Raw genomic sequence first — 22,430 nt, 5'->3', positions numbered from 1 at the left:
CGTTGGTCGCGGTGGTCGTGGGAGTCATTGCGCTGGTTACGCCACCTTTTTTAACGGTGTTGACCTCGCCATCATCTTCCCGAGCACGCTTGCCCCTATAATCGTGGAAGCGGAGGCCAGTGATGAAAGCCTCGATTGCCTCGTTATCAGAGATTGATGGGACCTTGATGTGCATCTCTAAAAAATGCCGGATGTACTCACACAGTGGCTCATCTTTCCGATCTTGAATCCGCTGCAGATCATATTTGTTGCCGGGTTGCTCGCAAGTAGCAATGAAGTTGTCGATGAAGGCTTGCTTGAGCTCTTGCCAAGATTCAAAGTAGTTTGCCCACAAGCTGACTAGCCATTGGTGACCTGCATGGCCAACAATGACTGGGAAGTAGTTAGACATGATGTGCTCATCAGCCATGGCTGATCTGCATGCAGTTTCATAGAGCATGACCCATAATTCGGGGTTCTCCTTGCCGTCGTACTTCTGAAGTTTTTCGAGCTTGAAGTTCTTGGGCCATATGACTTGGTGAAGGTGCGGAGTAAACTGCTTCAAACCCAATGGGCCTTGGGCAGTATCATATTCCATACGGTGATAGCTTTTGTGGGATGCACGATCGTTGGCTCTTTGGTTGATGCGATCGCGTAGATCACGTCCTCTGAGGTAATGGTGGAGATCGTTATTGCCATCATGGCGATCTCGGTTGCCATCCTGATTAACCCTGCGACCGTGGTTATCGCGGTGATTATTGCGGTTGTCTCGGTGGTTGTCGTCCCGAACATCATGGCAGTTGTCCTCCCGACGGCGGTTGTCATCCCGACCACCATCATGGCCACCGTTTTCGCCTTGACAGTTGTCTGATGGGTCGTTGTTGCGCGAGCCACGTTGGTTGGGTGGCTATGAGCGACTTGAGTACTGGCAGCTGTGGCTTGATTCGACTGAGACGGATGGAGCCCGGGCTTGATTTACGATCTCTGTGGTCTAGGCCATAGCAGCCATCAGGTAAGCTTGTATATCGTCGCGAACTGCCTGGGTTTCTAGGGTATTGGGTAGCCATTGCATTGTCGCCATAGCAACAGCTACGTTGGCGCTTGGAGTCCTGAAGACCTGTTTGTCCCCCACCCTATCGAAGGCATTGTTGAGGTCACGTGGTTGGACCCTTATGCGTCGTGCCTCCTCTTCTGCTTCGGCTTCGATTTGTCGGCGATTAAACCAGTCAATATTGCGTGCTTCACATGCAAGCCATTCTTGTTCTGTTTCGCTGACTGTCAGTGGTTCGTCATTACTGACAACATTGATCAAGTCCCCTCGCCTTGGTGGGAAAGACGGGAATTGTGGGAACCCCAGGGCGTGGTCTGGGATATCCAGATCGTATTCAACGCCTTCATCATCATGATGCTGGAGCTCGGTGTGGACAGAGGCATTAGATGCAATGCTAGACGAGGAGCTGGAGCCACCCTCTTGGATTGTGTGGATGGATCCTTCTTGATAATACTCAATCCGGACCATGTGGATGAAGTTGCGTGGCTTCGGCTGAGGTTGATGTATAAAACACCGATCCGAGCAGCGTTGTATATTGTATGCATAGTCGGAGGCAGTGTTTTGTAGGCCATAGGGCTGGGCCTAGTAGTTCTCCATCGAGGCTTCATACTCGAAGAGCCGGAGACCCGTCGCAGAGGCTAGCCGGCGATGAGCGGAGCGCCCTTCAGGAGTAGATGTGACCACGAGATCTGTACCGAGTCGTGTAGGACAACTGGCCTGAGCTGGTTGGGTAGATCTATTGTGGGTTGCAGTTACCTACTCATTAGGTTGACTTTGAATTGAACTTACCAGAGCTAGGGTTTTAGCAAGTTTGGTGCCGACCCGATCGATGGAGTTGAGCAGGTCGGTGTTGTCGATCTGCTTCCCTTTGTAGCGAGGAAGTGGACGATGGGTTGTCGGCGTGGCTGAACACGATGCGGGCATGGTCGGAGTCAGATCCACCATGGTCGGAGCCAGATCCACCATGGTCGGAGCCAGATCCACCATGGTCAGAGCCGTAGCCGATGCAGGTGAAGCAGTGGTTGACGCAGATTGAATCCGCGCCTCCTCCGTGGTCACGGCGATGAAGTCGTCAGAGCCGGTGGTCTAGGTGATCTGGCCGATGGTGAACATAAGGCCATTCAGCGTAGCCATAGAGCCAGAGATGATGATCATCTTGTTTGCTTGGAGAGCAGTACACACACCCCCTACCTGGCGCGCCACTATCAACGAAATATGGTCGGCAGTCTACCTAGGGTTATGCCCAAGGTAGTAGATTATCGGCAGATAGATGCACAAGCAACAAACAAGATGGTAATGCAAGACAGACATAAGGTTTTATCTAGGTTCGGCTGCCGTAAAGGCATAATACCTACATCCTGCATCTGATTGTATTGCTGTATGTCAATGAGAGATGTTTTTTAGAGGGGTCCCCTACCCGCCTTATATAGTCCGGGGGCAGGGTTACAGATCTGGAAACTAATCCTAGACAGTTACAATTGCCATAAGTGGCTGGATAAGGATTCCTATTCTAACCGACCAGGATCTTGCTTGATCTCCAAATCTGCCTTGACTCCTTGCATGAGATTCTGAACAAACTGCCCGGGCCACACGTCGTCTTCTAGTGGGCCAGACCCCCTGATTCGAGCCGGCCCAGGCCTAGCCGTAAGGGCATAGGGGTTAATACCCCCACAATGGGCGTCTTTGTGGTTCCTCACCCAGTTGAACACATCTTTGCAAAGGCCTCTAAAGATGGTGTTTCGAGCCTTTGCATTCCATTTTTCATAATTCACCTCATCGCCTTGTAGGTGTGTGGCATCTCAAGGTTTTGGGAAGCCTTGTGAGACGGCTCTAAGTATTCCAACATCTAGAGCTTCTAGACACGTCTCCATGCAGATTTTCCAATATGAAAAACCATCCCCCTCAAAGATAGGAGGTCCATCCCCATAAGATATCTTTCTCTAGGCGGTTAAGCCTAAAAACGTGAGCACGAGGCTCTAATACCAATTGAAAGGATCAAGATGCCCAAGAGGGGGAGTGAATTGGGATAATTCGAAATTTATTTGCAATAATTAAATCCTATGGTTAGCCCAATTAACCCCTTGTGCCTAGAAAGTGTTTCTATTGATCTACCGCACAAAAGTTTAGCAACCTATGTTCTAATCCTACTCTAGCATGGTAATTCTATGAATGTAAAAGATAAGAATTGAATTGCTCAAAGTAAATACACAAAGTAAAGAGAGAAGGAGGAACGTGGCGATGTTTTGCCAAGGTATTAGAGAGTCATCACTCCCCACTAGTCCTCGTTGGAGCACCCACGCAAGGGTGTAGCTCCCCCTTGATCTGCGCAAGGATCAAGTACTCTCTACGGGTTGATTCTTTGACACTCCGTCGTGGTGAATCACACACAACTGCTCACAACTTGAGTTGGGTCATCCACAAGCTCTGCTGGACGATCACCAAACTCCCAATCACCACCAAGCCATCTAGGTGATGGCGATCACCAAGAGTAACAAGCACAAACTCTCACTTGACCACGACAAGCCTAAAGAGAAGGGTGGATGCATACTTTGCTACTCTTGCTTTTACTAATGAGGGCTTTCTTTGGGATTCTCAAATCTCAATCACCTCACTTGGACCTTGCTCTTCTTGGCACTCTCAAAGGTGTTTCTCAGCTATTTGAATGAGCAAAAGTACCCCCACACACGAATGGAGGAAGTATTTATAACTATGGCTGAAAAACAAACCTTTATGTGCCTCTGTGGGGTGACCGGATGCTTCGATCATGTTTACCGGACGCTCCTGTCAGTTCTCCCCAAACTCTAGTGTTAAAGTTGTGACTGGACACGTCCGGTCATGATTTTCCCTCTCTGGAACCTTACTGGAGTCAACCGGACACTGGGACTCAGTGTCCAGTCACTTCACCTCTCAGTGTCCGGTCGCACTAGACGATTTCACATTGATCAAATGAACTGACCAAACTCTACGCCAGCGTCCGGTCACCCCAGAGCCAGCGTTCGGTCAGTATTTGACCCTCCATTCACCTCCAACTCTCGATCATATGTGAATGAAGTTTGCTCCAATGGATCTAAGGGCTTCTTAGGGGCTACCTAGTGCTAGATTTAGCAAGTGTGCACCACACCTAACTCACTAGACTCACCTAGGTCAAGCTACCCATCCATACCCCCCTTAATAGTATGGCCAAAGGAAAAACAAAGTCCTAAACTACTCTAAGTGTCTTTTCAACTCCAATCGACACTTAGAACTAGTCCATCCTTAACCTTATCGTCCATCCTTTGAAAACCAAAATGATTTCCATCGTATGGTCATGACCACCATGATAGCCCAATCGATCTCCATTACCAAGACCTAACTTAATTGCCTCTACAAAACACGCGTTAGTCATGGTAATCACGTATTGTCACTAATCACCGAAACCCAACTAGGAGCCTAGATGCTTTCAGGGGGTACAAACGGTCAAGACAGGGATAGGTCCCAAGTCTCTGATGGAAAGGTTGAAAGAACGCCAAGAGCTCGATTGCTGCTTGGTTGTGTCTTGTGTTTTAAAAATGATCCGTCAAAGGTTGGTCTCCTTAGTGGGGTGCCCTACCCTCCCTTTTATAGACCAAGGGGGAGCAGGGGCTACAGATGGGAGAAAGAGGAAAAAACCAAAGGTAGAGAAGGTCCTTCGAGGGAGCCGGGTCTTCCTTTTCCCATGTGCCTGCCCTGCTAACATGGCAGACCCTGTTAGGGATGGTGTGTTCGCTGATCCTTATAGGGCCATGCACTGGCCTCTGTCAGCAAGTGGGTGTGTCCCATCCAATACCGGCAGATGGTGTGGCATGTTAGAGGACCAAGCTATGACCCTTCGGGGAGTAGATGGGGAAGTGACCATACATTCGTCATTGTAGGTGATGTGAATTTTGTCTTGGATCATAGTGGTTGTCATGTGCTTGTGTTAGTATCCATGTCCGAGGGCTGATGGCGGCGCCTACAACACTGTGGGACAAAAGTCAGCGCCTACAATACTGTTCGGGCTCTGTTAGGTCGGAAAGGGCCTAAAGCGCCCGTCCTGTCGTATCCTGATAGTACCTTCCTACAGGCATGCAGGGCATGGCCCTCGGTACTATAGTTGACTCGAATGTCTTCCCGTACCCTATGCTCATATTTATGAAGGAACAAGGTGTAGCCATCAGGTGAGGCGGAGCCACCCCTTAGGCGTTGGGTGAGAGGGCGAGGTGGAGCCAGCCCTCAGAAGTTGGGCGAGGCGGAGCTAGCCCTCAGCCGTTGGACGAGGCGGAGCCAGCCCTCAGCCGTCGGGTGAGGCGAAGCCAGCCCTCAGCCGTCGGTCGAGGCAAAGCCAGCCCTCAAACATCGGGTGAGGCGGAGCCTTAGCCCTCAGGGGTCGGGCGAGGTGGAACCAATCTTTCGTTGTTCGGGCAAGAAGTGTAGTAGCATTCTTGTCTGACCGGAAGCATCAACATTCGATGGTTATTAGTTCCACCTCATTGGGTACCCCGGTATTAGGTCCCTGATAGGCACGCTATGGCCGAACAAAGTTAACCTACAACAAAGAAACGGCGGCTCTAGGTTGGTATTACATAAGAACAAATTTTGCGACTTCTACGACTGGCGAGGATTAGCCACTATCCCTGGACACCCATAGCACGGCGAGGTGGCTGTATCCCATCTGAGACCAACGCTCAACCTCCTCCTCCATCATAGTAGCAACATCGGTTGGCATACGACCAGCTCCATGGAAGACCCTCTAATTATGTTCCTTCCATAGACACCAAGCTTCAAGGATGATAAGGTAGCCGAAACCTTTGCGCTTCGCCATTTCAAGCTGTACATGGTACAACAGCCACCAGTCGAGGAAGGTGATTCCAGGTGGAGGTGTAAGGTTGGTGAGGCCGATTGGTGCCAACACCCTAAACCTCACCACCCGGGCGAACACACACTCACCTGCGAGGTGTCGTGCCATTTCCTATTCCTAGTCAAAAAAGGCACATACATCCCCATCTTGTAGCCTGTGCTGCATCCTTCACGCCACCATCCATAGCCTATCGTGCAACAACCAGAAGAAGAATTTGCACTTTGGCGGGGCCCTAGCCTTCTAGAGCTCTTTAGTGCCTCTCAGAGAAGACATGCCGATGAAGAAGGCCCTATAGGCTAAAGAGGCTAAGTACGTGTCATCCGTGTTCCATCACTAGATGAATCTAGTGCATGTGAGGTCATCAAACACCACCCCGTCGACCTTTGCCTAGACTACAACATAGTCACACAGCACTTGGGCTATCGGGGCACCCTGGATATTGTGTACCTAGCTTCTATTGGTGATGGCTTCGTCCATGGACTTTTGGCCACGTCGTTTGCCAATGGCAGTGAATAGGTGGGGAACGAAGCGACATATCGGGCCATCAGGTAGTCAAGAGTCAGTCCAAAACTTGGTCGACAAACCATCACTAAAGGCCACCGTGACCAACGACTAAAACATGGCCTGGACCTCGCGTTCAGGTTTCCTTAGGAGGCCGCACCAGCCTAGATCAGGTCACGAACGGCACAGCCATTCCTAGCGCAGGCAAACAGTAAAGCCTATGATCTTTAGGTCTAGGATGCCAAGCCCACCATAGCATGTGGGGGCGTTCACCGTCTGCTAAGCGACTCTACACTTGCCTCCCATGATGGTATTAGTTCTGGCCTAGAGGAAGGCATGGCATTGCATGTCGATCTGACGCAGCGCCCAAGCCGAGAGCCTAGTGGCGATGGAGACATAGACGGGGATGGCTGATAGGGTGACCTTGGTCAATGTTGCACGACCCACATTATTGAGTAGCCCCGCCTTCCACGTGGGGATCCTGGTGGCTACCTTGTTAATCAATGACTACTCATCAGCGCGTCGAGGCTTCAGCAGGGTCAGTGGGATGCCCAAGTATGTGCATGGGAAAGGTGCGAGCCGCCCTAGGAAGGCCTCCAAGATGGCAGTGACATCAGCCTCGGAGCAGTGAATTAGCGAGATGGAGCATTTGTCCATGTTAGTGATGAGGCCCGAGGCGTCAGTGAAGAGGTCGAGGATGGCCCGTAGACACCCCAAATCGCCCACTGTGGGCGAGAGAAAGACGACCAGATCATCCACGTACAAGGAGGCATGGTTACGGATCACGGTTGAAGGCAAAGGGTGCAGCACCCCATGGCTATCCACATCTGAGATCATGTTATTGAGGACCTCCATGACGATGATGAACAACATAGGTGAAAGTGGGTCACCCTGCCAAAGGCCACACGTGTGGCAGATCTTTCTCCCTGGCCTCCCATTCATTAGGATCCTCATAGTGGTGGTAGAGAGAAGTATGGTGATCTATTCGGTCCATCTTGCTAGAAAGCCAATGAATGTGAAGAGCTATATGAGGAACTCTCAAGAGACTGAGTCGAACGCCTTGGTGATGTCAATCTTCAAGAGGACAACTGGGCAGTGGTGGCTATATAGCCATCGATAGGCGAGTTGTACTGCCATGAAGTTGTCGTGCATAGATCTTCCCCGGATGAAGGTGCTTTGGTTATTCCTGATCAGTGTAGAGAGGTGCGGTGCCAGTCGAGAGGCCAGCGCCTTGGCGACAAGCTTTTCGACGCTATGCATCAAGTTGATGGGCCGGTAATCCTTCAAATGGGAAGGCACAACAGTTTTCTAGAGTAGCACCATGTTTGCTATGTTGAGCAGCTAAAAGCTCCTACGGTCCAACGCCTAGGAGTTTAATTGTTGCCGTCTCTCATTGAGTCACCTAATTTTCTTGTATACTGTCTTTATCTGAATAATATCATCTTATGAACTTGTCCTAAGCTAAGCTTTTTAAAGTTTGGCTGAACTTTGTTATAAGGAAGAATGACCAATATTTATGACATAAAATTATTATGATTGAATACAAGTATATACAACATGAAATAAGTTTTCACACCACATTTTTTTGGTGTCATAGATGTTAATACTCTTTTTTATATAAAATTGGTCGAAAAGAAAGCTTGACTTAGGACTATTCTAGAAATTATTTTGTCTAGGGATGGCGAAAGTATGTTTCATGTCAAACAATGTATTACTCTATTGATTAATATAATCTCCATTGGAAAGATCAACAAGGTAAATATATTTTGTTTACCAAGGGAAGCAATGGTACTATTATTATATCAATTGTATAAATTAATGTGCATATATTGTATATGTTTTTTGGACATGCATACACATTTACTGTGGCAGAACCGCCTCATCTAATGCCTTTTAGGAGTACTTGTCTTCCATTAGACAATAAGTACTCAAGAGAGGACACTAAACTACGCAGTTCCATCGAGCACACCCCAAGGAAGAACTCGAAAATCCATATTTTTCCATCAGGATCATAAATGAGAGAATAAAGCTTACAACATTCTTAAGTCATTTCTTACATCACTTTATTATAGTAATAGAATATTACCTCAATTGATTATAATAGCGGAATATAACAATGTTATCAGAGTTATAGAGGAAGTAAAGATTAATTTAATGACATGGTTGAGTATTAACATAGTGGACATTTATATATAAGAGCTGCTAGCAGATTTTATATCTTTTCTTATAAAAACCTTTAGTGAGGGTTATAAATAAACACTACGATCGTAGCATGAAAGGAATCCTCTCTGAACCCACCAGGAGGTTTCCACACACAAGAGTCAGCTCTAAGTATTCTCCAATCACCTATAACAGGGGGAATAAAACCCTGAGTACTCGATTGTACTCAGCAAGACTTACCCGAAAGGTGGAAAATAAAAGACTCTAAGGATATGCAAGGCTTATTTGGCTTGTGGGTTATTGCATCTGCGGAAGCATTACTTAATGTGTGTCCTTATATTCAATTTTATTACCAGTCATCATTAATTCATTAACTAACCATTCTATGTAAGCACATATGCTACTTTTAAGCAGGTGGTAAGCAATCAGAACCATTTTAACACCTTTCAAGTTCTAGTTCTTACTACGGTGCTAGACCATAGCCAAGTCGTATCATCTCACAAAAACGATGATTCATGAATCAATATATCCTAGCTGGGTACCCTGAAACATACGCCCTATTTGTACCCTAGGCATAAACAAGACCAACCCATTCCACTCCTGTCGAGGGGTCTAGGTCCTCATCCAAACTTGAACTCCAAGCCCCCACACTTAAGACCCGGTCTTAGTATGGTGCTTAGACCTCCACATTTCCCGCCTTCAATCAGTCGGTCTAGAAAGAGCCAAAACCCACAACAATAGCATAACAAGCCTTCCCACTCCCATAAGCAAGTATGTGCTCAGGATAATAAGTCTATGACCTGACTACCATCCACAGCAATGGACAGTCCTCAATCAACACAAGTGGAACAAGTGCAATTCGAGCCTCGCTCGAATGCCTAACCAACTCCAGATCCAAAGTACCATTCCACCTGGTCTCCAATTATACTCCATATATATTCCATGTGATAGTGATATAGTAACAACAATAATATCTTTCCTATCTCTTGTGAGTGACAGGTAATCACTCGACTTCTATCGGGCCCTATAGCATAGCAATCTACACGATCCTGACATACTAGTAGGACTCATAGGATAAGGATATATATATGTGCAGGTGGTTTTCATCCAACTCCTTAAAACTTAAGGTGCAAGCATAAAATAAAGTGCAGAATAATAGGGGTTATGCACCGGGGTTTGCCTGGGTAAGATATAACCAAAAGTTAGCATTCCATCATGGCAACACAATCATCAGGCACCATCCTTTCCGCTACTTCGGTCGACTCCATGATCCATCATTGTTCCTATTATGATATACGTGGATGCAATGCAGAGACGCAATTAATCAACGGCCACAACTCTTAAAAATATGATTATGCCTCTCAAGCTATGACAAAAGTAAGGGGCCGACCACCATCTATAGCTAAACGTGCAAGGATGGGTGGCAATTAGGGACTCGGAGGCACACCATCACGGGCTACAGCGGCGAGCGGCTATTCGTGGTCTCGGCACAACTGTTCCGACGAACCTATATACGCTCGATAGAGTAGAACTAGTGGATAACCATCAGTGGCTCACCGTGGTGCATGCCCCACTGACAGTTGAAATAGAGGAGCACTGTGGCGGTCTAGCCACGTGCGCTGACACCACACGGCGACGCTCCGAGTGTGGCACCGATGCGTCCACACTCCATTGTCGAGCACCCTAGCCAAAGTAGCGAGGGCACCGGATGGAGGGAGTCAAGGCGAGCTCAGGGTTATGAGCAATTGAATTGCTACCACTCCTACATGCCATATGTCGGTGCAGAATGTGACCAACTAGTAAATATTTGTAGTTTTGTTATACGTTGTGATCGGAGGTGGCCTAGCACTCAATGACACATGGTTTATACTGGTTCAGACAACATACCCTACATCCAGTTTGGGTCGGTCTATGACTTTTATCCCTGAGCCTAGGTACTCAAAGTTTGTAGTGGGGTTACAAACGAGAAGGAGAAAAATGGGGTGTACAAGAGGTCCGGTCGGCTCCGGTCGGAAGGGCCAAAAGCGACAGGAGCTACGCTATGAGCTAAGTGTTCAAGCGTGTGCTTGGGGTACAAACCCGGTGGTTCTGTGGTTGCGAGCTGATGAACTCGATCGATGTTGGTTTTCTCCAAAGGACTAAGGAAGCTCTCCTTTGGTGGAGGGGGTGCATCCCCTTTTATAGATAAAGGGGGTGGCTTTACAAGTGAGAGGGTGAGGGTACGCATGCTACTGAGCTTTGTTGCCCATGCCAGCGGGTACAAGATAATGGTAGGCACCTACAATACTGTTAATGTCACTGTAGAATGTCAGATGCATGCGGGAGGTCGTGTTGCCTTCTTCATAAATGGTAGACGTCGATACCTACAAATACTATTTGATGCCTAGAGGCATGTGAGGAGTTCCACCATGTTCACCTGGTATGGTAAATCCCGGTGCCCACAACACTGTTGATGCTAGAGGCATGTGGGGGGCCTTACCATATGGGAGTTTAACGGCGCCCACAATACTGTAGAGGGAGATGTTGGTGCCTACAATACTGTTTGTGTCAGGGCGGTTACAGAGTACTGTTCCTGCAGGCATACAGGGTATGGTCCCTGGTGTCGTGGTTTGACTCTATGCGCCCTACCTTGCTTTTTCTATTCGTCGCCTAGTTCCTTCTGAGCTGGCGTTCCTGGTTGGATGGCCCCAGTCGGTCCTGGTCGTGCTAGTCGGAGAAGAGTGGTGAGCAGGGTTTCTACGAACCTCGGTCGGAGATGCGGGGTCAGAGTCGGAAGTAGCGCTTTGGGCTAGCCTTCCAATCAAAGAGGCCATCCGGAGGCGGCTAGAGTCCGAAGCGAGCGCTCCGATAGGAGAGGTGGGCCGAAGTGGACGACGAGCGGGCGCAGTTCCTCTTCGGCCAGATCTTTCGGTCGGTGACTGGATCGCTCTTTTGGCCTATCGTTTTAGATCCTTGGGCCGGCCCATGAGTTGTATGCTGCCTGCTTGGGCCGAGCCTTGGTGTGGAAGCCGGTCCCCGAGGGACCCTAGGTTTATGAACCCGACAGGAGCCCCCGAGCCCCCGGGCGATTCAGGTAGAATCGTCTGGGGGATTTTATTTTTGATGGCGGGTGCGCGTGAGCGCACCCGCGGGTGTAGCCCCCTAGCGGTTTGGATAGAACCGTTTGGGGGGTGTTTGATAGCGGGTGTGTGTGTGCATGTTTAGTTGGGATGGAGTTTTTAACCAAGGTGTCGTTGTGCAGTCGAGGTGTTTTTGAGAGATTTTGAGACAAAAACTCATTGATCCTGGCGTCGGTGCGTACCATGGGATCGGGTGAGGAAGTTAGTTTGGACGAGACAAAGCTCACTGATCCTGGCATCGATGTGCGCCATGGGATCGGGTGAGGAAGTTAGTTTGGACGGGACAGATCTCTCTGATCCTAGCGTCGATGCGCGCCGTGGGATCGGGAGAGTTGGAGCCGTGTAGGTGTCTAGTGCACAGTCGAAAGCGTAGCCAAATAGAGCGAGATCGGGGTCGCAGACCCAGGTGTCCTTGGAGTGTAGCTGAATGGGGTGAGATCGGGGTCGTAGACCCAGGTGTCCTTGGAGTGTAGTCGGAAGCGTAGCCAGATGGGGCAAGATCGTGGTCGTAGACCCAGGCTTTTTATGTCTTGAGCCCCCGAGCCTCGTTGGGCCTTAGTAGGGGTCGGTGTGAGTTGTGTGCATTACCCCATCCTCGGTTCCTCACAACCGAAGGGGCTGAGTTTTGTCGCTTGTCCCAATCACTCGGGCTCGAGTGACGCGCTCGGTGAGTTCGCTAACGGGCGTGATCGAGTGGAATCCAGGTCTGTCATTCGTGATGGGGTCGGCATAGCCCTCTTGTGACATTCCACTACTCCTTTACCTACAACCCGACAAATGCCTGGGTCATTCTGGAGACTGACCCGGGTGGCCTAACGGCCTCCCCTTGATGGAGATTTTGTGGGCTTGGCGAGAGGTTTAGGATCAAAAGAGAAGGTTGAGATGACCCAGTCTGCCAGACCGAGTGAGGGCTGCATGGGGCTCATCTATGATTTTCTCCCCTAGCTCTGTTGGCTGCTCATGTCGAATGAGGCAACCGCCGCTTTGTGACACAACACAAAGCGTTGTGATGCATTTCGCTGCATGTGCGATGCTTAGTTCCCGAGCCCCTAGGTGGTTCAGGGCCCAAATCGTCTAGGAGGCACGGGCGGATGGAATGAATGCGCGTATGGATGTATGAAATGCTTATAAGAAAATAGAGGGGGTTCCTAGTTTTTACCTTGATGACTTTGAGTGAAGGGGCTTGGAGGGCTTCAGTCAGAAATGCCCGACCGGGACCCATGCTCATCGTTCGTGATGGAGTCAGCATGGCCTACATGGGGCACCCCTTCGCTTCATTACATGTCTCTTGGTGTCTATCCTGAGTGATTCGATCAAATCAGGGGGGCCCGATGATCTCCCTCGGTGATCTCATTTGGGTTCCTCTATGCCTGGCCTGGGGAAGTGAGGTGCCCCCTGTGTGTGGTGGTGCTTCAGTTTTCATGCCCGGCGTGCAGTAGTGGTGGGTCATGTGGTAGTGGTGGGCCCTGCCCAGGCCACATCCCATTAGATCAGGAGCCGTTCTGTCAGGCAGGGCACGTCTCATCGGTCAGGGTGCGTCTTATCTGCTTTTAAGGGGAGAGGGAGAGAGTTTCTCGCTTTGCCATTTTGCCTTCCCCGATCGGCGCGCCCTTTCTAAACTATTGTTCCCTTTTCCTTAAGTAAGAGAGGAGAGAGGGTTTCTGCCCCATTCTTTAGCTAGTTCCTCATCTGCCGCTGCCTTTCCTCTTCCTTCTTGTCATGAGTGTTCCTGAGAGCCACGGTGGTTTCTAGGAGAGAAAGGGGAGAGAGCGAGGAGAGAAGAACTCACCAATCCTTGAAGCGCAATGTCAGACTAGAGGTCATCCACCATGAGGGAGTCAGTGTTGAAGGGCTTAGTCATGAAGGGATTTCTGTCGCCGAAGGAGGTGGTGCATTGGAGGGTTCCCGGGTGGGAGGAGTCCCCGTAACCTTGGCCCGATGAGGTGGTTTCCTTCCTCACCTTCCACGAGCATGGGCTAGGATACCCCGTGCACTGGTTCCTACGCGGCCACCTTAACGAGTGGGGTCTAGAGCTATAGCATCTCAATCCGACGGGGGTGCTGCACATCGACGGTTTCATCACTATCTGCGAGGCTTTCCTCGGGATGGAGCCACACGTGGATTTCTTCCGGCGGCTCTTCTCCCCGAGAGCCTTGATGGTGGGGGACCCGACCGAGGTCACGCCGGTGGGGGGTTTCGCCTTGCAAAGAAAACTGAGCATGGGAGACTCATATCCCGTGTACCTCCCCTATGAGTCCAACCGGGGGTGGCATGGGGAGTGGTTCTACATTGGGAATCCAGCGGCGGTGCCATTCCCGGTGTTCACCGGTGGAAGGCCGGAGAAGTAGGATAGTTGGTCGTGGGGTTGTGCCAAAAAGGAGAAGCATAAGGTGGGAGTCATCGAGGAGGAGCTCTAGAAGCTCGTAAAGCGTGGCCTTAATAGGGTGCAGGTGTTCCAAACCCTGTACCATCGCCGGGTCACGCCGTTGGCAGAGAGGACGCGGCCGATGTGGCTGTACAGTGGCCCGTCGGACCCGGACCGCGTGTCGCCGAAGGATCTACTGGACGACGAGGTCTGGAGTCACCTCGGCTGGGTGCTGTAGCTGAAGCCTAGAGAGAGGGTTGAAGGGAGGCCCGTGCCTTTCAACTCCTCGATCGTGTCCACCCTAGTATGCTCCCTTCACTTTAGCCCGCATGTCTTCCTCTGCTTTTCCTATAAGTGTATTTTTCTCTTTTGATTGGGAGTCACACATTCCGTAGGGGCTTGGAAATTACAAGTCCCAGCTGCACCTTCCCAAGGGTCCAGAGAGCGTGGCCAAGCAGGCCACTCAGAAGGAGGTGGCAGACGCCAGGAAGAAGAAGGCCGAGGTCGCCCACCAGAAGCACAAGAAGGAGAAGGAGGTTGCCTGGCACATGAGGGCCAAGGAGAGGAAGAGCGACATCGAGGCCGAGCTCGAGTTGGAGGACCCCACGGATGTTGATGACATGGTTTTCTTGGAGGAGGGAAGTTGGGAGGTCGTTGTGACCTCGGCGGAGCGTCGTGACCCTATGGCGACGTCCGCCGATGATGAGCAAGAGGCCGCGCGACGCGCGGTGGCCTCCGCGTTGAGGAAGCGCGTGGCGAGCGTGGATGTCGTCAGCGAATGGGCAGCAAAGCGGACACGATCACCATGCCCTTTGGTGGCGGCATTAGTCCCATTGCCGCCTGTGGGGGCTGCGGCCAAGCAAGTCGGGCGGTTCGAGGAGCGGGCTAGCACTTGCGCGTCACCGAGACCGGTGCCAACACGTGACTCGTAGCCGGGGGAGGCCTCGCCTACTGCGGATGCGATCGAGCAAGCTGGGTGGTTTGAGGAGCAGACTGGTGCCCGTGAGTCACGCGACTTGTAGCCAGAGGATGTCCCACCTGCTGCTCCAGTCGGGGAGTCCCGAGCCGAGAGTCACGGCGACCCACAAGTTGGGCAGGTGCCAGTTGGGATGACTCCATCCCCTACCGAAGTGAGGGGGCACGGGTCGCAGCCTAGGAGCGGCCCATGCACTGCAGGCCTATCGACGCCGGGTCTTGGTTTTAGAGTCGTGTCGCTCACCTCTTGGTACGTTTTTCCTTTATTTCTTTCCAATCTTTTGTCGTTGAGTTTTTCTTTGGAGTGTGACTTACCTGCGCCCTCTGTCAGTGGCCGGGGGATGACGGGGTTGAGCATCACCCCAACTCCTATGCGGGAGGTGTGGAGGCCCACCCTATAGTGTGTCACGACGAGCGGCGGGGGGAGCAGGATGGCAGCGGCGACCCCATCCCTTTTGGGGGCAGTTGCTGCCATAGTGACAGCGGTAGCGTCGATGTTGGTGGCGATTCTAGTGTCGACGGCGGGGGCTACATCAGAAGTAACCCTCATGGCCCCTCCTCCACCGGTCGCTGTGGTAGAGGAGAGGGACACTGAGCTCCCTGCCTTGTCGGGCGGAGGGCTGCATGGCTCACCCGCGTGGTCAGAGCCGAAGCCGCTGGGGGAGAGCACATCCAGGACAGAGTCAGAACATCTGACGGTGGTCCATGCAACCGAGGTGGTGGATATCCCATCTAATGACGAGGCAGATGATATGGCGGAGCCACCGGTGTCATCACGGGAGCTGGCAGTGGTCCGGTCGGAGGCTGGGCCCTCCAGTGGGCTGTCGGAGGGTGACCTAGAGTGGCCCTGCCCGGAGGACCCGGCGAAGGCACGGTTCATCCTCTGGGGTTCCTAGGAGTGTCCACTCTAGAACATCCTCGGGGAGCAAGGGCACACCACGGTGTCCAAACTCACTAATCTGTCCATGAAGCTTGGAGACGCCCAGGAGCAGGTTAAGTCCGCTCAGCAATTGATTGAGGTTGACCCGCAGCTTGCTGTGGAGGTGAGTTTTGTGGACTTGTCTTTGACCTCTGGATCTTTTATTGGTTGCCTTAGCATGTTTGTTTTTTGTAGAGACTGAAGGGGACATCGTCACGCAAGTCCCGCTTTCTCTGAACGGAGCACGCTCGGATGGCCGAGCTCGAGCGTCAGCTAGTGTTCGCCCGTTGCTAGTCCTAGGACCGGGCGGCCGAGGCGACTGCGGCGTAGGCAGAGGGGCAGCATGTAGCCGAGCGGGCGACTACCACCGAGAAAGGGCTCGAGGCGGCAAAGGCTCGTCAGGCGGAGACCGAGGCAGGGTTGTGGATATCCCTAGCGAACACTGAGGTGGTGTTGCGAGAGTCCTTGGTGGCCCTTGAGCTAGAGCGGGCCGCTTTGGTGTCGGCGTAGAATGCCCTGGAGTCAGCACGGAAGGCCCTGGAGGCAGAGCGGAAGGCCCAGTCGGAGGTGAACCAGGAGGTGCTCATGCTCCGGGGCCGGGTGATGGGGACGGAGGACGCGAGTGCCCAGCTGCACGAGCAGGCGGCCCGACAGGTAGAGGATCTCTCCACCCTTGAGAACTTCCGCATCGGTACGTACCTTTTCTGTTTTTTGTTGTTGGTTTTTTCCTTCAGCCTGTTTCTAAGCTTGTCGCTCCTCTCAGAGCTAGGTGGAAAGGTGAAGATGCTGGAGCGGGACCTGGAGACGATCAAGGCGACCCTCAGCCATAATGCAGAAGAACTGGCCAAGTCCTATGAAGAGCGATGTGCTCTCGAGGGGGATCTTGACCAGATCCACAATGTTGCCCAGCTTGTCATCTTGGATATCTTTAGGTCGGCACACAACACTAGCGCACCCACGGTCCAACTAGCGGAGGTCCCGGATGCGGTTCAGGACCTTATCAGGAGTGGGCTGTTCTACTAGGTGTCGGAGGTGCTGACTTTGGTGGCGATGCACCACCCGAACCTGGACTTCGCTACCGTCTGTAGTGGGTATGCTAAAGGCTTGAGCATGGAGGACATCCAGTCGATCGGGGAGGGCTTGCTGCCACACGTAAGGTTGGTGGCAGATTAGGTCTCTGCCCAGTGGGTGATGGACATCCGCCATGAAGATATGGCTAGAAGCATGTGCGGGGAAGACGCTGCCCGACCTGCGGATGGCACGGAGCCTGGGTTAGAGGTGAACGTCGCCTCGGTTTCGACCGAGCCGAATATCGTGCCACCGAGGAGTGAGCAGCCTGCTCCATCGTCGGTTGCGCCGACAGCATATGCCACCGGGCCGGTCCAATAGCTTGTGAAATATAAGCAGTTTAGTGAGCGTAGAAAGTGTAAGTTCGTGGGGGTCCCTGTGTAAACATTCTTGTGTGCTTAATGACTACGGTCTGTTTCATTTTCTATAATGGAGTCATCCCGTTCGAGGAAGCTTGTTCCCCCTTTGTTCCTTAGTTTTCTCTTAGCATAATTTTGTTTTTATTCTTTCTTTCATGTACCTGCCCATTTGTCCCATAGGCTACGACCTTGGGAGCCCAGGGCGTGGCCCGCGAGGCTCGGCTGCTTGTAACCATAGGGAAAGGCGGGGTGTGATCGGTCGGAATGTTTTTAAAGCAAAGCTACGTAAGGCAAATTAAAGGAACAAACTATCCTTTTGGTTGGGTAGGAAGGGATTTCACCATATGATAGTAAACAAAATAGAGAGGTAGTAGTGTATGCTAGTGGAGCCCCCGAGCGCCCCGGGCCAAAAGAGTGTTCGGGTCGGGGTGCTCTTATAGGGGCGTAGGCTAAGTAAACAATGATAAGACTGAAACTTAGGGAAAAAGCGACATAGCTGTTTCAGGCATTTGGAGAGAAGGGCATCGTTGTTGTCCTTCGGTCGATAGGCGTCTGGTCGGATCACTTCATTCTTCAGTCGTCCGGATCCTTGCCCGCCATGCCCCCTTTCACGGTTGCTACTTCTTCACCTTTTCTTTCTTTGGCCTGCCGGTCTATCGTAGAAGGCGCTTGAGGAGCTGATAGTCCTTGTAGAGGTGTTTTACAGGGTAGTCATGGTTGGTGCATGGGCTCTCCATGAGCTCATGGAAGTGGCCTGGAGGGTCCTATCGGGGTTGCGTGCCTGCTTGATCAGCTGTGTCGACTAACGCGGAGTTGGCTGGTCGGCGGTGATTCTTTCTATTCTTTTTCCCCCTCTGCATGGAGGGGCCTCGTCCTGATCCTAGCGCTTGGCCATGCCCTTGCCTCGGCCTCCGTCGGAGCGCGGCGGGGGCAGCGTTTGTTGGGGGTTTTGGACAGAGGTCCGTGGTCCCGGGCCATCAAGGCTAGGACTCCAGTCGCTGCTACATGTGCCTCGGCTCGGTCCGAGCCATGCATACACAAGCGGTCGGTGCATAGCAGTCGTTAGGTCAAGATGAGGTGCTGATGCGGCCTCCTATACCACGCTCGATGATTGTAGCGACGACCGGGTGGAGCGTCCCATCTGCTGCGTCCCCGTTCCCCTGATGGGGAGCTAGGCCATGAGTCGGTGTCGCGATACGGAACACTCGGCTTGTTGAATGGCGGCGGTCTCCACTAGTGCCTAGAGGTTTCAGTGGATCGCCTGTTCATGAGGATCGTTCGGCTCAGATAGGCCACACAGAAGCATCGCCGTGGCAGCGATGTTCTGGTTCACTCGAGAGAAGTGCGGGGGATCATTCCCCCTTTCCATGGTGTTGTGTTGGACCCGATGGGCGTGACCCCGAGCGTCGCTCGCCGGTCTACGCGCATAGGGTGCAACGAGGTGCGCTGAGCATGGTGGCATAGACAGTGGCTGATGCAGCCACCGTTGTCGTAGTACCTCCCCGTGCTTAGGTGTGAGCTCGGGGGTCTATGCGTGACGGTCCGAAGAGGTGTGAGTCCATGAGGACTCTGCTTCCACCGATGGGTGTCCCGGAGAGTCCACCATGGTGTACTCCTAGGACGGACTATGGCTAGGCGCCATGTCACCGATGCTAGAACCATCACTCTCACCATCGTCATCCATGAGGTCGAGGAAATAGGTGGGAGCATAGCTCGTCATTCCCACGAATTCAGATGCGAGAGGGGGCGGTGCTGGCCTCCTTTGGAGCCCCCGGGCGTATGCATCCACAGAAGACATGAGGCCATAGGGGGACCGGTCGTACAGCGGTTGCATCGGGGACAACAGGGTTCCATCGGGTAATCGGCAGAAGATAGAGAATAGTAAGTAAATAACGTGTATATTACTCACAGTGGGGTTTCAGCAGAGAGTTTGCTCGGAAAGAAGCGCAGATGCCGCACCGTCGAAGTCGTGTGTCTTGGAGTTGATGGAGGGTGCCCCTCCGATGGGTGTCGGGATGTGAGCCTCCTTGTGGAGGTGCAGTTCGCCGAGCCGGTCGGCGACAAAGTCTAGGCTTCTAGAGAGGAAGTCCTGGGATGGCTCGAAGACGGTCGGGACCCGCATCCTAGCTGGTGAGAGCATGGGAAACTCTAGCGAGCCAAAGCAAATAGTATCGCCCGAGCCCGCCACGATGAGGGTGGCAGAAAAGTGGGTCATCTGATGACCAAAAGGTGTTGAACGTACAGCGTCTTCCCCATGGACGGCACCAACTATCGGTGCAGAATGTGACCAACTAGTAAATATTTGTAGTTTTGTCGTACGTTGTGAACGGAGGTGGCCTAGCACTCAATGACACAGGGTTTATACTAGTTCAGACAACGTGCCCTACATCCAGTTTGGGTCGATCAGTGACTTTTATTCCTGAGCCCATGTGCTCGAAGTTTATAGTGGAGTTACAAATGAGAAGGAGAAAGATGGGGTGTACAAGAGGTCCAGTCGGCTCCGGTTGAAAGGGCCAAGAGCGACAGGAGCTACGCTATGAGCTAAGTGTTCAAGCATGTGCTTGGGGTACGAACCCGACGGTTCTATGGTTGTGAGCTGATGAACTTGATCGATGTTGGTTTTCTCCAAAGGACTAAGGATGCTCTCCTTTGGTGGAGGGGGTGCATCCCCTTTTATAGATAAAGGGGATGGCTTTACAAGTGAGAGGGTGAGGGTACGCATGCTACTGAGCTTTGTTGCCCATGCCGGCGGGTACAAGATAATGGTAGACTCCTACAACACTATTGATGTCAATGTAGAATGTTAGATGTAGGCGGGAGGTCATGTTGCCTTCTTCAGAAAGGGTAGACGTTGGTACCTACAAATACTGTTTGATGCCTAGAGGCATGTGAGGAGTTCCACCACGTTCACCTGGTATGGAAAATCCCAGCGCCCACAACACTATTGATGCCAGAGGCATGTGGGGGGGCCTTACCGTATGGGAGTATAACGATGCCCACAATATTGTAGAGGGAGATGTCGGTGGCTATAAAACTATTTGTGTCAGGGCAGTTACAGAGTACTATTCCTATAGGCGTACAGGGTATGGTCCCTAGTGTCATGGTTTGACTCTGTGCGCCCTGCCTTGCTTTTTTTGTTCGTCGCCTGGTTCCTTTCGAGTGGGCGTTTGAAAGGTCCTAATGGCTAGAGGGGGGTGAATAGCCTAATAAAAATTTCTACAACAACACTTAACAAAAGGTTAGACAATTATGAGGCGAAGCAAGTGTTGTGCTAGCCTACTCAAAATGCAAGCCACCTACCACAATTCTAGTTTAGATAGTGTCGATTCACACAAGAGGTATGACACTACCCTATGTTAGTGTGCTCTCAAAGGCTAACTAAAAAGCCACACCAACCAAGCAAGCAAGCTCTCACAACTAGTTACACTAAAGAGCTTGTCAACTAGTTTGCGATAATGTAAAGAGAGTGATCAAGATAGTTATACCGCCATGTAGAAGAGTGAACCAATCAATCACAAGGATGAATAACAATGAAGACCAATCAACTCGGAATCAAAGGATGAACATAATGATTTTTACCGAGGTTCACTTGCTTGCCAGCAAGCTACTCCTCATTGTGGCGATTCACTCACTTGGAGGTTCACGCGCTAATTGGCTTCACACGCCAAACCCTCAATAGGGTGCCGCACAACCAACACAAGATGAGGATCACACAAGCCACGAGCAATCCACAAGAGTACCTTTTGGTGCTCCGCCGGGGAAAGGTTAAGAACCCCTCATAATCACCACGATCGGAGCCGGAGACAATCACCACCCTCCGCTCAACGATCCTTGCTGCTCCAAGCCGTCTAGGTGGCGGCAACCACCAAGAGTAACAAGCAAAATCCACAGTGAAACATGAACACCAAGTGCCTCTAGATGCAATCACTCAAGCAATGCACTTGGATCACTCCCAATCTCACTATGATGAATCAATTATGGAGATGAGTGGGAGGACTTTGGCTAGGCTCACAAGGTTGCTATGTCAATGAAAATGGCCAAAGATATGAGCCATAGCTAGACATAGGGCTTAAATAGAAGCCCCCACGAAATAGAGCCGTTGTACCCCTTCATTGGGCACACTGCACTCTGACCGGATGCTCCGGTCCAACTGACTGGACCCTAGACTCAGCGTCCGGTCCACTAATGGATGCCACGTGTCACTAGCTTCAAACACTGTTCATCAGATTTCAACAGCTACGAAGCTGACCGGACGCTCCGGCAAAACGGACCAGACGCTGGAGCCTCAGCGTCCGGTCGAGTATAGTAAGGGTCCAAAACCGGTTTTCCTCGACCGGACGCGTCCGGTCCACCTCGACTAGACACAGCCCAGCATCCGGTGGTAAACCCTAGCCAATGTACCACCAAGTCAGCACAACTGGATGCAGGCAGTCAGCGTTCGGTGCATTCAGATCCAGCGTCCGGTCACTTGACTGATGCTGGCATCTCCTCCATTCTCTTCACCCTTGCTCAAATGTGCTAACCACCAAGTGTATCACCTTGTGCACATATGTTAGCATATTTTCACAAACATTTTCAAGGGTGTTAGCACTCCACTAGATCCTAAATGCATATGCAATGAGTTAGAGCATCTAGTGGCACTTTGATAACTGTATTTCGATACGAGTTTCACCCCTCTTAATAGTATGGCTATCAAACCTAAATGTGATCACACTCTCTAAGTGTCTTGATCACCAAAACAAAATAGCTCCTATAAATTATACCTTTACCTTGAGCTTTTTGTTTTTTCTCTTTCTTCTTTTCAAGTTTAAGCCCTTGATCATCGCCATGGCATCACCATTGTCATGTTATGATCTTCATTGGCTTCTCCACTTGAAGTGTGCTACCTATCTCATGATCACTTGATAAACTAGGTTAGCACTTAGGATTTCATCAATTCACCAAAACCAAACTAGAGCTTTCAATCTCCCTCTTTTTGGTAATTGATGACAACCCTTATACAAAGATATGAATTAAAATTCAATTGAATCCATGTTGCTTGCCCAAGCATATTTACCATTTGTAAAAGAATATGGACAA

The sequence above is a fragment of the Miscanthus floridulus genome, chromosome 8 (genome assembly GCF_019320115.1).
Source record: "Miscanthus floridulus cultivar M001 chromosome 8, ASM1932011v1, whole genome shotgun sequence".
In the NCBI taxonomy this organism is placed as follows: Eukaryota; Viridiplantae; Streptophyta; class Magnoliopsida; order Poales; family Poaceae; genus Miscanthus; species Miscanthus floridulus.
This window is presented reverse-complemented; position numbering follows the sequence as displayed.